The sequence below is a fragment of the Pelophylax lessonae genome (assembly GCF_965119305.1).
Source record: "Pelophylax lessonae genome assembly, chromosome: 5".
NCBI classification, from domain to species: domain Eukaryota; kingdom Metazoa; phylum Chordata; class Amphibia; order Anura; family Ranidae; genus Pelophylax; species Pelophylax lessonae.
The window spans coordinates 221,527,454-221,544,033 of record NC_138772.1 but is presented as its reverse complement, the minus strand read 5'-3'; the positions used below and the strand labels follow the sequence as shown (position 1 = coordinate 221,544,033).

Below are 16,580 nucleotides of genomic sequence, written 5' to 3'. Positions count from 1 at the left end.
TCCAGCTCAGCTTCGGGCACCTCTCAATTTACCACTCGCCAGCCCGCCGGCACCACCACCAACACTAGCACCACAGCCGCTTCACTTGATCCGTCAGAGGAGTTATTTTCACATCAGTTGGAAGAAATAAGTGATGCGCAACTATTAGTGCCAGAGGATGTAGATAACGGGGATATGTCTCAGTCAGGCAGCATTATACACATGGATGTACATTTTGATGATGATGATGATGTTGTACCTGCTGCTGCTGCCTTTGCTGAGTTGTCAAGTGAAGCGGCTGATGATGACGATGTGTCTGTGGATGTCACCTGGGTGCCTGCTCGAAGAGCAGAAGAAGAGGGGGAAAGTTCAGATGGGGAGACAGAGAGGAGGAGGAGGAGACGAGTTGGAAGCAGGGGGAGGAGGTCATCGCAAGGAGATAGTGGCGCAGTCAGACAGCATGTAGATTCGGCACCCCGGGGTCAGCCAGACAGCACGCCAATCAACGCAAGCTGTTGCCACCACCAGAATGCCGTCCTTGCAAAGCTCAGCAGTGTGGCATTTTTTTTGTGTGTCTGCCTCTGATATCAGCGATGCCATTTGTAACCTGTGCCAAAAGAAACTGAGTCGTGGGAAGTCCAACACCCACCTAGGTACAACTGCTTTGCGAAGGCACATGATCTCACATCACAAACGCCTATGGGATCAACACATGAGTAAAAGCAGCACACAAACTGAAAGCCACCATCCTCCTCCTGGTCCAGCATCTTCAGCCACGTCAACCACTGCTGTCCTCCATGCCCCCTATCAACAACCCGCCCCTCCGCCTCTCACCTTCAGCAGTTCCTGCTCATCTGCCCACAGTCAGGTGTCTGTCAAGGAAATGTTTGAGCGTAAGAAGCCAATCTCACAGAGTCACCCCCTTGCCCGGTGTCTGACAGCTGGCTTGTCGGAACTCTTAGGCCGCCAGCTTTTACCATACAAGCTGGTGGAGTCTGAGGCCTTCAAAAAATTTGTCGCTATTGGGACACCGCAGTGGAAGGTACCCGGCCGAAATTATTTTTCACAAAAGGCAATCCCCAACCTGTACTCTATTGTGGAAAAGGAAATCATGTCACGTCTGGCACACAGTGTTGGGGCAAGGGTCCATCTGACCACTGAGAGCTGGTCTGCAAAGCACGGTCAGGGCAGGTATATCACTTACACTGCGCATTGGGTAAACCTGCTGGCGGCTGCCAAGCATGGAATGCGTGGCTCTGCTGCAGAGGAGTTGGTGACACCGCCACGACTTGCAGGCAGGCCTGCTGCCACCTCCTCTACTCCTCCTACTCCATCCTCTTTGCTAACCTCCTCGGCTGAGTCCTCTTCTGCTGTTGCGTCTTGCTCCACACCAACTGCACCCCCCCAGCTCCCCAGGGGCTATTTCACATGCCGGATACGACAGTGTCACGCTGTCTTGGGGTTGACTTGCCTGAAAGCAGAGAGTCACACCGGACCAGCACTACTGTCCGCCCTGAACACACAGGTGGATCAGTGGCTGACCCCGCACCAACTGGAGATCGGCAAAGTGCTGTGTGACAACGGAAGCAATTTGTTGGCGGCATTGAATTTGGGCAAGTTGACACATGTGCCGTGCATGGCACATGTGTTGAATCTGATTGTACAATGCTTTGTGCAGAAGTACCCAGGCTTACAGGACGTCCTCAAGCAGGCCAGGAAGGTGTGTGGCCATTTCAGGCGTTCCTACACGGCCATGGCGCACTTTGCAGATATTCAGCGGCGAAACAACATGCCAGTGAGGCGCTTGATTTGTGACAGCCCGACACGTTGGAATTCAACACTGCTAATGTTCGACCGCCTGCTCCAACAAGAAAAAGCGGTCAACGAGTATTTGTATGACCGGGGTGCTAGGACAGCCTCTGCGGAGCTGGGTATTTTTTTGCCACGTTACTGGACGCTCATGCGCAATGCCTGTAGGCTCATGCGTCGTTTTGAGGAGGTGACAAACCTAGTCAGTCGCACCGAAGGCACCATCAGCGACATCATCCCATATGTTTTCTTCCTGGAGCGTGCCCTTCGAAGAGTGCTGGATCGGTCCGTAGATGAGCGTGAAGAGGAAGAGTTGTGGTCACCTTCACCACCAGAAACAGCCTTACCATCGCTTGCTGGACCTGCGGCAACACTGGAAGAGGAGTCTGAGGAAGAGGAGTCAGAGGAGGAATGTGGCTTTGAGGAGGAGGAACACCAACCACAGCAGGCATCCCAGGGTGCTCGTTGTCACCTATCTGGTACCCGTGGTGTTGTACGTGGCTGGGTGGAAGAACACACCTTCAATGACATCAGTGAGGACGAGGAATTGGACATGAGTAGCTTGGCATCCAACCTTGTGCAAATGAGGTCTTTCATGCTGTCATGCCTGTTGAGGGACCCTCGTATAAAAAGGCTGAAGGAGAACGACCTGTACTGGGTGGCCACGCTACTAGACCCCCGGTATAAGCAGAAAGTCTCTGATATGTTACCCAATTACCGGCAGTCGCAAAGGATGCAGCAGCTACAAAATAAGTTGAAAAGTATGCTTTACACAACATATAAGGGTGATGTCACAGTCACAGCACAACGGGAATCCAACAGGGGAAGAGGTGAAAGTAATCCTCCTCCTACCACAACCACGCCGGCAAGGACAGGACGCTTTACAGACGTCTTGTTGATGGAGGACATGCAGAGCTTTTTTAGTCCTACGCATCGCCGCAGCCCTTCGGGGTCCACCCTCAGAGAACGACTCGAACGACAGGTAGCAGACTACCTTGCCTTAACTGCAGATATCGACACTCTGAGGAGCGATGAACCCCTTGACTACTGGGTGTGCAGGCTTGACCTGTGGCCTGAGCTATCCCAATTTGCCATTGAACTTCTGGCCTGCCCCGCTTCAAGTGTGCTGTCAGAAAGGACCTTCAGCGCAGCAGGAGGTATTGTCACTGAGAAGAGAAGTCGCCTAGGTCAAAAAAGTCTTGATTACCTCACGTTTATTAAGATGAATGAGGCATGGATCCCGAAGGGACTGACAGTGGGGGATGCATTTGACTAAAAAAGGCCTGGTGATGACTGAGATGCCTTGGGCTAAAAATGGTCCACACGCTGCTGTATTTAATCATTCTCTGCATGCCGGATGACTTACGTGACGTCTCCGCCACCAACTACGGTTCAAGCCGCAATGTTTTAGTGCACTTTCCGCCTTGAAAACCTCAATTTTTCTGCCCGCTGCTAAAGCAGCGGCTGCAACAATACCTACTTTTTCATGCATGTGTACATACCTAATTTTTCTGGCCTCTGGTGCTACACTGTGGCTGCAAAAAAACAAAAAAAAAAGGCACATACATGTGTCTATTCCCCTTTGTGAACGTTACCTTGTCGTGGTGAAGGGGCTTGCGTATCACAATGAAACGATCACCTCTAGGAGTGTGTTGGCACACCCCAGATGATAATGTCGTTGCTTCATTGTGAACAGACCAAAAGCGATCCGCGGAATAATTTTTCATAGAAAAAACATTCATTTTCTTTCATTCTTTCTGCGGAGCTGGGTATTTTTTACTGAATGCTCATGAACAATGGCTGTAGGCTCATGCGTCCTTTTGTGGAGGTGACAAACCTGGTGGTCAGTCGAACCCAAGGCAACATCATCGACCTCATCCCATATGCGTTTTTTCTGGAGCGTTCCCTGCGAAGAATACTGGATCAGGCTGTAGATGAGCATGAAGAGGAAGAGTTGTGGTCCCCATCACCACCAGAAGCAGCCTTGTCGTTGTCAATTGTTGGACCTGTGGCAACGCAGAGAGAGGAGTCTGAAGAAGAGAAGTCAGAGGAGGAAGGTGGCTTTGAGGAGGTGGAATACCAGCCACAGCAGGCGTCCCAGGGGGCTTGTTGTCACCTTTCGGGGACCCTTGGTGTTGTACGTGGCTGGGTGGAGGAAGAGACCTTCAATGATGTCAGTGAGGACAAGGAACGGGACATGGCTAGCTTGGTATCCAACCTTGTGCAAATGGGGAGTTTGGGGTTGTGCGAATGGACTGACTGACTGACTGTTAAACGGGGAGTTTGGTCTTTCAGTGTTTGGTCTGTCACTGTGGAGCGGGCGTAACCCTTACACTACTTGACCGATACAACATCATACCTGATCGTATTCACACACTAGATGTTTTAAAGCACGTTATTCCAAACAATTTAGGAATGTTAGGTGATTTATGCCCTTTATGGATCAAAACCCGACTCTGCGTCAACTACGTAATTTTCCATGGGAGTTTTGCCATGGATCCCCCTCCGGCATGCCACAGTCCAGGTGTTAGTCCCCTTGAAACAACTTTTCCATCACTATTGTGGCCAGAAAGAGTCCCTGTGTGTTTTAAAATTCGCCTGCCTATTGAAGTCTATGGCGGTTCGCCCGGTTCGCCGGTTCGCGAACATTTGCCGATGTTCGCGTTCGCTGTTCGCGAACGGCGAATTTTAGGTTCGCGACATCACTAGTGCTGGGTTGTTGGCTAAGAGAAGGATATTGTCCAGGTAGTGGTGTACTCGTAAGCCTCTTTCCGTAATGGTGCCAGTGATGAGATGAGGATTTTCGTGAACACCCGAGGTGAGGTGCAGAGGCCAAAATGTAGAGCCTGAAACTGCAGGTGGGTCTGACCTACTGCAAACCTCAGGAATCTCTGGAATATTTGGCTGATTGGAATATGCAGGTAGGCATCCTGTAGGTCGATTGAAATCATCCAATCCCCTGGCTGTACCACCTGGATAATCGTCTGTAATGACTCCATCTTGAAGCTTTTCAGATCTATATACTTGTTGAGCCTCTTCAGGTCTATCACAGGTCTCCAGTCTCCTGTCCTTTTCCGCACCAAAAATAGAGGGGAGTAAAAACCCGTGAAGCGCTCTGAAGCTGGCACTGGGATAGCTGCCCCTTGCACCTGGAGTAATTCTATGTACTGTAACAAGGTTTGAGCCTTCTGAGGCGACATTGGAACTTTCCTTTCTTGAAATAAGGACCGAGGAGGAAGACGAGAGATATTCCAGGAGTGGCCTGAGCGAATTGTTGATAGGACCCAAGGATCTTGGCAATCCTGGATCCATTTTGGCAGAATGAACCTCAATCTTGTTCCCACCTGAAGGCCCCGCGTCCCCCTGGCATCAAAAGGGCTTAGCGGCTTCTTGCAGAGCAGTTTGGGTTCTGTTTTTACGGGAAGTAAGGAAAGTAGACTGCGTGCCCCTCCAGGGCCTTCTGCCGTCTCTCTGAGGTTTGAATTCCTGAAATCTCTGACGTTGGCTGGGCGAAATTTTGCCGTATGGGCTCTAGGATTTCTCACTTTCCGATCCTGCGGTAAAAGACCTGACTTTCCTCTCGTTACTCTTAAAAATAGCTTGATCTAATCTTTCCCCGAAAAGGGCCTTGCCGTTGAAAGGGATTTTACACCAAGATTGCTTGGACGTCATGTCGGCCGCCCAGGGTTTTAGCCAAAGGGCTCTTTTAGCCATAACCGAGTGTAGCATAGCCCTGGCTGAGCAGCGAATTGTATCGATGGCTGCTTCACCAACTAAATCAGCTGATAGTCTGAGCTCCTCTAGTGCCTTGATTATATCCTCTCTGGGGATGTTCTGTCATAAGGCCGTCTCGACGTTATCCGTCCAGGCTCTGATAGCGTTTGAGACAGAGGTAAGTGCAATCGCTGGTTTGCACGCTGCTCCTGCTGCGAGATAGCCTCTTTTAAGATCTAAATCGATCCGTCTGTCTAGGGGATCCTTGAAGGAGGCAGAGTCATCTAAAGGGAGGGTCACATTTTTGGCTAGACGGACTATAGCCGCATCTACCACCGGCATGGAATTCAATATCTGTGAATCGGATTCAGCCAGAGGATACAGTTTGTTGAGGCGGCCTAAGGAGAATTTTTTGTCCGTTCTCTGCCATTCATCCTGGATCACCTCCCTGATTTCTCCCATCAACAGGAAAACAATTTGTTTCCTTTTGAGAAAGGGGAAGTACCTCTTAGATGTTTGAGGAGGTTCCTCTGCATCTTCCCATTCGATCGCCATTTTAACCGCCTGAATGAAGGAAGGAACCATTGTGTAACTGAACCCTGAGGGTTCCAATTCTTCTGCCGACTCTCCTGAGTGTTCCTCTGGGGAGGCCTCCCTGGCTTGGAGGCCTAGTGGAGCTAGGGGAAGACTGGCTGTTGACGGGCCTGGTGCATCAGAAACTGCCTGCTGGGTGCCCGGAGTGAGTGTCTGAGCGGGAACCAAGGTTGCCAGCTCAGAGAAAGGAGTCCTTCATTGTTTGTTTTAGAAGGTCAGCAACTTGTTGGCTTTCTGATTCTCGGTCAGCCGCGTATTCCCTAAGGCAACTCTTGCAGACTAGCTTGTCCGGAAGCGGGGTAGCTCCGCAGGCCCAGCACTTTTTCCTTGAGGAACGGGAAGGAGGCGAAGGAGAACGGTATTGGTGCCGTGACTTTGACCTGTCATGGGATCTGTGCCGAGATGATCAGGACCTTTGATCCGGGCTGTAGTCCTCACGATGTCTGGAGGATTTCCCAGACCTCTTGGAGTGTGCAGGACTGGAGAAAGAAAAGACCGGGTATCTCCATCAGCCGTGCTCTTTTTTTTTTTTTTTTTTTTTTTTACTTACCGATAGATGGTCACATACCTATTGCAGGGAGGATCTTGATTGCGGGATGAATGGCTCATGGTAGGACGGCAGGAGGATCAGCTTAAAGGAAAAGAAAAAGTGCGAGAAGGAACAAGTAATTAAAATTTGTACGAACATTGCTGACGGGAAGAAAAAAAAAAAGAAACTCTTTCCCCTTTTTTTTTTTTTTTTACCAGCAGGGCTTATAGGCTCGGGAGAAGCAGGGCGCAACCTAAGCATAAGAGGCCCATAACTGCTCCCTGAGGCTGCTTAAATATAATGATGGGGGGGGAGGTCCAGGAATCACTTTGCTCGTTTTGTGAACTTTTAAAAAGGAAAGGGGCAAAATTTGCCCTGTTTCCCTTATCCAAGATGGCCGCCGGAGCGTCCCGGGGCTGCGCACTGCGCACTCGGCCCGACCGACTGAGCGAGGAGGAGGCGTAGCCTCGGATCAGGGAGCCGCCGGAGAGGAACTCTGCAATGCCACGAGTGGCCAGGAAGGCGTCTGTATACACTGAGGCAGCATTACAAAAGGTAGCTTAAATGATACTGACAATTTTAACCCACGGGAGACTTTGAAAATGGTTCAGAAAGAAGGGAGGTGGGAGGGAAAGCTGACAGAACTACCTGTAAGAAAGGAAAATAATTAAGCTCATCCTCTGGCGATCCCACTCTGCCAGACATCTAAATTTAAAAGGCAGGATGGTGTTCCTATGAGGAAACCCTGTGGATAATGCCCCAAAGATCCACAGAAGGAGGCTCCCAGTCTATTTAGTGCTTTGAGCGACCCGAGAACAGGGACTGTGCACGGGAGAGGCTCAACCCGGCGGAAGCTGCCAACGGCAGAGGTATGGACGTGCTGCTACTCTTCACCAGTCCAGAAGGTATGAGGAAAAAAAGGAGAATGATGGGATAGGGGGCTAGGTCTTCTTTTATGCTATTCACTAGTCCTGAGGGAGGAGTCGAGGCGGAGCTCTATCACCTGTATGCTGCCATGGAGGCACCAGGAAAAAGTTTTGCCTATAATTCTACTTTAAGTCCTATACCAGGGGCCATAGCTGTTCCTATTTTTCTAAATTGTGGAACAAAAAATGTCCTGCATAAAGAAATGTAACTGTCATGAATGGGAGTCTGTTTCCGCTACAGGACGGACTGACTGACTAGGGAATAGTTATAATAGCGGAGGCTAGGTAGTGACAGTGTCCACAGAGACACAGAGAAATGTGAGAAGTTTAGTTTGCCCACATGAACAGTGAAGCAGAGAGCCCTTAGAAGAGCTGGGGCACAGAATCCAAGGAGCTGCCTTGTCTTCACCAGAGCTGCCTAAGGTGTAGAAGGGATTTGCTGCAGTTAACTCCCAGGTTGTAGTCCTCTGACTAACCAAAGCAGGCAGCTACTGGGAACTGAAGTATGAAGAAAATAATCCCTTGCAGAGCTGAGATGAAGAGGTCACAGATCAAAAGGGAACATAGTTCTAATCGGTAGAAGTGTACAGGACTATCTGTGCCATATGCTTGCACCCCTTTGTTAATTGGGGGAAGCACATGTTCCATTTTTTATGTTTAGAAAAAATCCTTCTTATATTCAGAAAATCTTTAAAAATAAATAAAATAAAAATTAATAAACTCTTCACATTACTCCATTTAAGTGAAGTCACGCCTCCACCTAAAACTGAAATGTCATTCACTAGATCTTTTTATCTTTCTAAAAGGTAAATAGCACTTTTTAGGACATCCGTAGATATTCCTCTAGTAGAATCTGTGCCACCCTTTAATTTCCCTCTCCCAGGAATCCAGATCTTATTGCCCCTCTATTCAAGGTAATATCACTTTCCCCTGTTCAGTGAAATCTACTCCAACTTTAGGCTGCAATCTCTCAGTATCTGAAGCTCTGTAAAAGTCAGAAAGATAATCGCAATAGTATAAAACCATTTATTCATCAAAGATAAAATTGAACAAAATCATTCACATTAACTTCTAATAGCAACGATGTATAGCATCACAGAAGAAGGTAAATTAGTGCTTTCCATCAGTGTTCTTACTGATGATCTCCTGGTTACTTTTTCCCAAGGTACAGTATGCTGTTACTCTACTGTATGTGAGAACTCCACCTCCTCTGTCACGTCACCAAACTACACCTGGTGAAGCTCAGGAAGCACTGTATAGCCTTAAGGTCACTGGGCAAAGCCAGCTAGTTTCCAGGTTAGTGAAAGTTCCATCCTTGGAAAAAATGTAGCCAAGAAAATGTTGTTGGGAAAGAAAAAAAAAAAAAAATCACTTTTCTACCTTAACACAAAGCCCATTGTCTCAGAGATATTGAAGAACAGTTCACTCACTTAATGTTGGAAAGCACTGTCTTCTATTTATTGCCTTCCTTAATGCAGATAAGATTATAGGTGCCTTGCAGGTCCAGCTTCCCAAAGATCTGGGCTTTCGTTCTTCTGTACATGGAAGAAGCCTGCCCTGCCAAGGGAGAAAGATTTATGGATGAATTCCTTTTGAAGATTTACTGCAATTTACTCTGACATTTTCTTGGCCAATGTAGACTGGGGGAGGGGGGGGGATTAACCCAACTTCAGAATGTTGGCATCTAGTATCAAGTCCATTGCACAAGTCAATCAAGTTGATGGGGTGATAGCTTGTCCACCTTGTGTTTAGAGAAAACATCCAAAAAGTCAAGGTAATGAGCAGATATTAGACTAGAAGCTTCAGAGGAAGCTAAAAGTAAGCATTTCACTGGATAATGTTGACAAAGCACCTGTAATGGCAGGCTGGATCCCAGGCCAACAGGCAGGATGTGGCCTAATCCAACACTGGAGAATGCAGCTGGAGCTTGAAGACAGAGCTTGAAGGAGGTTTGGGGCTGTACAAGTAAAAATAGTCTCATGATTAATTATTCTTACCTACAATATGATGAGGGTAGTTTGAGAATGAAGAGGGCCAAAAGCCAGAATGGTTTCATCATTCATTGAAACTCTTAAGGCTTCTGGAAGTGATTTAGTCATCGAGACATGTATCCTCACTAAGAAGGCTGAGAAAAAATTGCCAGCTGAATCACAGACAAATTCTCCATGGTAGCTAATGAAGTAGGAAGGAAAAGCGGGCGACAGACTTGGCGCCCGCAGACATGGGGAAGGGGATGTGACAATTTTTGTTTAAAAAAAAAAAAAAAATGCAGTTTTAAATGTGTGGTAATTTTTGGGACGCTGCCCCTTTAAGAATGCAGCGCAGTTCGGGCGGGAAAGATCTACCCGCGCGCTCCTTCCAGAACCTTCAGGCAGTCTTTATAAGGGGGTCCACAGAAGGCGGTCTCTCACATCCCTGACTGGAGGCTGCCTGACGAGCTCCCTGCGGCGCTGCTTTCTTTCACAGCCGGGCTAAGCATTCACAGCTGGGCTAAGTATGGAGACCCTGGTCAGGAGGTTATTAGAAAAAGCAGCTGATAAAGGAGGAGAGGAAAGGCTGCTGAAATGCCTTGAAGAAGCTAGTTCAGCGCCGGTTGAAGAAGTGAGCGAGGGAGAAGTTTTACCTTGTGAAGCTGAGCGTGTGGAAGTGGCTCCTGAAGGGGTTAATGTTTCCCTTCCTGAGGCTGTGAGGCAAGTCGCGCCGCAGCTGTCCAGAGATACCAGGCAGAAGTCTGTGAGGCAGTCACAGAGGAGCCGGCCTCCTGAGCGACCAGCTCGTCATCCCCAGCACATCCTCTCAGGGGAAGAAGAAACTGAAGAGGATCGTAGAAAGACGGGGCTGAGCCGAAGATGTCAGAAGAAGAGGAGAATTTCCTCTCCATCACCGCCACCTAGTAGCGTAAGGCGGGAACGCTCCCGGCCAGTCAATAATAAAACAGGGAAACCTGTGCAAGTACAGGTTGGTATACAACCTGAAATAACAGTCTCTAACACATCTTTGAATATGTTAAATGAACCTGTTCAGCCTGCATTCCAGAGTACAGTACCAGCGCTGGGCTCCATTCTGCCGCCTAATATGGCTGAGTTGCAGCAGGGTAATATTTTAATTAATTTAATTGATTCTCTGTCAAAAATTGCTAATTCTTTGAATGTCACTAACAGTTCTGTTTCTAGTGTTCCGTGTCAATCTCCTTCCCCTGTTAATGTGTGGTCCCCACTTAGCACTCAGACAGCTACGGTGGTAAGTAATGCCTCTCCAGTTATGCTTAGTGTGCTGAATGTTGAAAGTTTTCACAGAGCCAGTACTATTCCTGAGACTTGCTTAAAAGAGGTCTTACCGTGTGATGTTTCGCCTTTAGGATATCATCTTTCACAATCGGTGAAAGAAAAAATTTGGAAAGGCGAATTCATCGATTTGCTGTCCTTATGACCATCATCAAAGGAATTTCCTTTCAAAAGTGACAAAAAGTCAGATGATGTGGGAGATGATAGTCGTAGACGTCCAATATATAGGTCCTTCCACAATTGGTTGCAGGCATACTGCATTTTTTCAGTGGTAATGGGTGAAAGATGCCCGGAAAAATGCAGCGGCCTCTTCCAACACCTTGAGCATATTTTAGAGGCTTACAAAAGTTTTGGGGGCCTAGGATGGTTCCATTACGACGAATCTTTTCGTCAGAAGTTAGCAGTTTATCCTTCTTTAAGATGGGAAATGAAGGGCGTGGGCTTATGGCTCAATCTGATCATTCCCCAAAAATATACACCTAGCAAGCCACCTGTGGCTACGGGTAGTGGTAATGTAGCATATCGTAAGGGAGTATGTTATGCTTTCAACGAAACGCAGTGTAAGTGGGCAGCGGCTTGTAAATATAAGCATGAGTGCTCTTTTTGTGCTGGCACTCATCCAGCAGCCAAATGTTTTAAAAGAGCGAATCAACATGCTCAGCCAACGAGGGATATTTTTTTCCAAAAGCCTGCAAACCAGTGAGGCTGGAAAGAATGTCCCATTGGCTGGAGTTATATCCAGACAGGGAGAAAGCTCTGGGGTTAACTGAGGGATTTTCGCAAGGTTTTAAATTGCCGGTTTTTCAAGGAACAGGTTGCAAGATCGAAAAGAACTTATCCTCTTTTGATCAGTACATACACATAGCCAGAGAGAAGATTTTTAAGGAAGTGGAATTGGGCAGAGTAGCCGGCCCCTTTTTATCTCCACCGTTCCTTAATTTTCGCATTTCCCCGTTAGGTTTGGTTCCTAAAAAAGAACCTAACACTTTTCGTGTTATACCTCACTTGTCGTTTCCACACGGGGATTCTTTGAACGACGAAATTGACCCCTCATTGTCGTCCGTATCTTATGCGACTTTTGACGATGCGATTTGTCTCATTAGAAGTTTTGGCCCAGGAGCCCTAATGGCGAAAGCGGATATACAATCCGCTTTCAGATTGTTACCAATTTCCCCAGACTCATTTAATTCCCTAGGTTTTTATTTTGACGGGTTTTATTATTTCAATCGCTGCTTACCAATGGGATGTTCCCTGTCGTGTTCTTATTTTGAGACTTTCGCTACTTTTTTGCAGTGGGTCATGACACATGAATCAGGCCATAGAGGCATTTTACATTATTTGGATGACTTTCTTTTCGTTGGTCCTCGGGATTCTAACCTCTGTTCTTTAGTTTTAAATTTATTTTTCTTAATCTGCAATTATTTTGGTATCCCGCTGGCTGAAGACAAGACAGTCTTACCTTGCACTTCTATTGTTTTTCTAGGTATTTCGATCAATACTGTATCAAATGAATTTCAGCTACCAGTTGAAAAAATACTCAAGATACAGGCGTTGATCAGTAGTTTTTTAAGAAGGAAAAAGGTCCTTTTAAAGGAGCTTCAATCTTTGCTGGGCTTATTGGCCTTTGCGTCACGGATCATGCCTATGGGCAGAGTATTTTCGAGACGCTTAGCCTTGGCCATGTCAGGTTTGAAGTCACCTTATTCCCATATTAGATTGAATGCAGAATTAAAGGAAGACTTACTAGTATGGTATCGTTTTTTAGCAGATTACAACGGACGTTCCTTTTTTCAAAGCGACTGGATAACGGCAGCTGACTTAGAACTGTTTACGGATTCGGCGGGATCTTTTGGTTTCGCTGCAGTTTGGGAATCCCACTGGTGTGGTGGTTCTTGGCCAGCATCATGGGTAGAGAAGAAATTAACAAAAAACATAGTCTTGTTGGAATTGTTCCCAATTCTGGTCGCTTTGGAACTTTGGGGTTCCAGCTTCAGGGATAGGAGGATCTTGGTGCATTCAGACAATAAAGATGTGCTATACGCAGTCAATTGTTTATCTTCAAAGTCTATACATGTGATATGTCTTCTGCGCTATATGGTTCTCCTGTGCCTGAGGCTGAATATATGTATAAAAGTGAAGCATATCCCTGGTACATCTAACTGCATTGCTGACTAAGGATGATCGAACTTTTGAAAAGTTCGGTTCGACCAGAACACCCGAATTTTCCAAAAGTTCGGTTCGGATTTCAGAACCCCATTGAAATCAATGGGACCCGAACTTTGGTAATCAAAAAACACCATTTTGAAGCCCTAAAACCCAATAAATGCCCCTAAAAAGTGCCTAGGGTTCTGGGTCATGCCCCATAAACTATTAACCACTTTACCACCGGAGGATTTTGTTGTCTTCCGTCCAGGCCACTTTTTGCGATTCGGCGCTGTGCGACTTCAACTGACAATTGCGCGGTCGTGCGACGCCGTACCCAAACGAAATTTACGTCCTTTTTTTCCCACAAACAGAGCTTTCTTTTGGTGGTATTTGATCACCTGTGCGATTTTTACTTTTTGCGGTATAAACAAAAAAAGAGCGTTTATTTTGAAAAAATAACAATATTTTTAACATTTTTTTATATGAAATTCCCCCCAAAAAAGATGTAAAAACCAATTTTTTAAAATATTTTGGCCAATTTGTTTTCTGCTACATATGTTTGGTAAAAAAAATCGCAATAAGCATATTTTGATTGGTTTGCGCAAAAGTTATTGCGTTTACTAACAAAGGGAAAGATTTCTGTCATTTTTGGTGGTTTTTATTTTAACGCGTAATGGCGGCGATCTGCGATTTTTTTTGCGGGACTGCGACATTGCGGCGGACAGATCGGACCCTTGACTGACATTTTTGACACTTTTGGGGGTACCAGTGACATTACTGCAGTAATCAGTGCTATATATATATGCACTGTTACTGTAAAAATGACACTGGCAGGGAAGGGGTTAATTTTATTGGAGAGGGAGGGGTTAATGTATGCCTGGTGCTTACTGACATGTAGGGGGGGAGGTGACTGAGTGAGGCATGGACAGATCGGATGTCCAGCTATGCTGAACAGTCCGATCTGTCACTCCCTGTCACTATGGAGATCCGCCCGCTGTGTTTACACACAGCAGGCGGATCTCCAGACTCGATCCCCGACGATCGGGTAAGAGCAGCGGCGATCGCCGCTGCTCCTCCCCTGGCCCGACTTCCGCTGTGAATGAAAACAGCGGGAGCGCGCCTCCGGCGGCGCGCAAGCGCCGCCCAGAAGGGGGAGTGTCTGACGACGTTAATACTACGTCGTCAGACGATAACGAGCCACTCTGCCGCAGTAGTATTACTGTGAGCAGACGTAAAGTGGTTAATTACACAAAAAAAAGAGCAGAGCTGAAACTTCACAGGTACACCTTTTAGACCCCCCAGACACAAAATCACACAAAAAAAGTTCTTAAAAATTGTCATTTTTTGATAAAAAAAAGCCAATTATTGAAAAATTAAAAAAAAAAAAGAGATTTTTTGATTTTTACTTTGGATTTCGTATCTGGGGGGTCTAAAATGTGTGAATGTGAAGTTTCAGCTCTGTAGCATGTCCAGAACCATGAAAAAAAAAGATAATTTTTCAGTAGAACAGGGATGTGGGTCGGGACCCTCCTTTAACTTTAACACCTATATGATCTTTTTTTCTGGTTCTGGACATGCTACAGAGCTGAAACTTCACAGGTACACCTTTTAGACCCCCCCAGACACAAAATCACACAAAAAAAGTTCTTAAAAATTGTAATTTTTGATAAAAAAACAGCCAATTATTGAAAAATTAAAAAAAAAAAGAGATTTTTTGATTTTTTTTTCTTTGGATTTCGTATCTGGGGGGTCTAAAAGGTGTGCATGTGAAGTTTCAGCTCTGTAGCATGTCCAGAACCATTAAAAAAAAGATTGTTTGTATTAGAAAACTTTCTGACAGGGGGTTTGCTTCGCTCCTGTAACACCTTGCTGGTTTAATAGAAGGCATTTTTTTGGGATCTTTGCAGTCAGGAAAAACATCTGAACTTGTGTATAGTGGTACTGTGCACAAGTTCAGATGTTTTGCCTGCCTCCAAAACCCCCCAAAAAATGCCAGCAAAAACACACCTGGGCATTTTTTTTTTTGACGCTAGCTTTTTTTGGCATTTTTTTGGGTTCTTTTGAGGCAGGCAAAACATCTGAACATGTGTATAGGGGGTATATATAGACATATATGTCTGAATATATACCCCTAGACATATATAGGTGTGATAGTAGCAGAAATATATTACTGTAAATTATTTCATTAGCGCAAGCATTTATTTCTGCTACTATCACACCTATATATGTCTAGGGGTATATATTCAGACATATATGTCTATATATACCCCCTATACACATGTTCAGATGTTTTGCCTGCCTCCAAAACCGCCCAAAAAATGCCAGCAAAAACACACCTGGGCATTTTTTTTTTATGCTAGCGTTTTTTTGGCATTTTCTTGGGTTCTTTTGAGGCAGGCAAAACATCTGAACGTGTGTATAGGGGGTATATATAGACATATATGTCTGAATATATATACCCCTAGACATATATAGGTGTGATAGTAGCAGAAATATATTACTGTAAATGATTTCATTAGCACAAGCATTTATTTCTGCTACTATCACACCTATATATGTCTAGGGGTATATATTCAGACATATATGTCTATATATACCCCCTATACACATGTTCAGATGTTTTGCCTGCCTCCAAAACCCCCCAAAAAATGCCAGCAAAAACACACCTGGGCATTTTTTTTTTGACGCTAGCGTTTTTTTGGCATTTTTTTGGGTTCTTTTGAGGCAGGCAAAACATCTGAACATGTGTATAGGGGGTATATATACACATATATGTCTGAATATATACCCCTAGACATATATAGGTGTGATAGTAGCAGAAATATATTCCTGTAAATGATTTCATTAGCGCAAGCATTTATTTCTGCTACTATCACACCTATATATGTCTAGGGGTATATATTCAGACATATATGTCTATATATACCCCCTATACACATGTTCAGATGTCATGTCTGACATCAAACATGTCCTCAAAAAAGCACTGGCAGTGGCAGCCCCTGCAGCATAAAAAATGCTTGGCTGGTGAGAAGCCATATTCCAGTTACGAAGCTATTCAGAGAAATGATCATTTCTCTATAGCGGTCACCCTGCTATGGAAGGGTTTTGTCACCCTGCCATAGCAGTCACTGCCAGTTAACCCTACACTACACTACGGTCCCCTTACACTTAACACTTTCCCTACAGAAACTCAATTTTTGAAGCTAACTTAAGTGTAAAGGAGCACTCTAACTACACTAGATATCCCTTTCCTCACACTAAAAATAGCTAAATGACACTTTTAAAGTAAAATTAACAGAACTGCTTCCATTCTCTTCCATGTCCAGTATAACAATGCTAGGAATATGGCGGGGGCGATCTTATATACTGGGGGGCGTATTCACTAATGATTGGTCTAGGGACCCCCTAGTCACTCCAATCACATTCCTAGCATTCTCCTGCCCCCTCAATTGGCTTTTGCTAATGGTTCTGGTCCAATCACGGGCTTTTAAAGCCCATTTCCTGAAGCATTGCATTTTGGGAGGTTCTGGTTGCCGAATTCCGAACTTTTTGGGCAAAAAGTTCTAAATTCGGCCAAACCTCGAACGCCCAATGTTTGGG

General features: G+C 45.7%; 1 pseudogene across 1 annotated transcript; it reads right to left on the bottom strand.

The window, feature by feature from the left end:
• Positions 1–5,157: 5,157 nt before the first annotated feature.
• On the bottom strand, positions 5,158–9,718 carry LOC309556463 (lamina-associated polypeptide 2, isoforms alpha/zeta-like; annotated as a pseudogene). Its single transcript has 3 exons — positions 9,692–9,718; positions 9,404–9,508; positions 5,158–6,249 (listed from the first exon to the last, which is right to left on the bottom strand). The product of its transcript is annotated as a lamina-associated polypeptide 2, isoforms alpha/zeta-like (transcript).
• Positions 9,719–16,580: the final 6,862 nt, after the last annotated feature.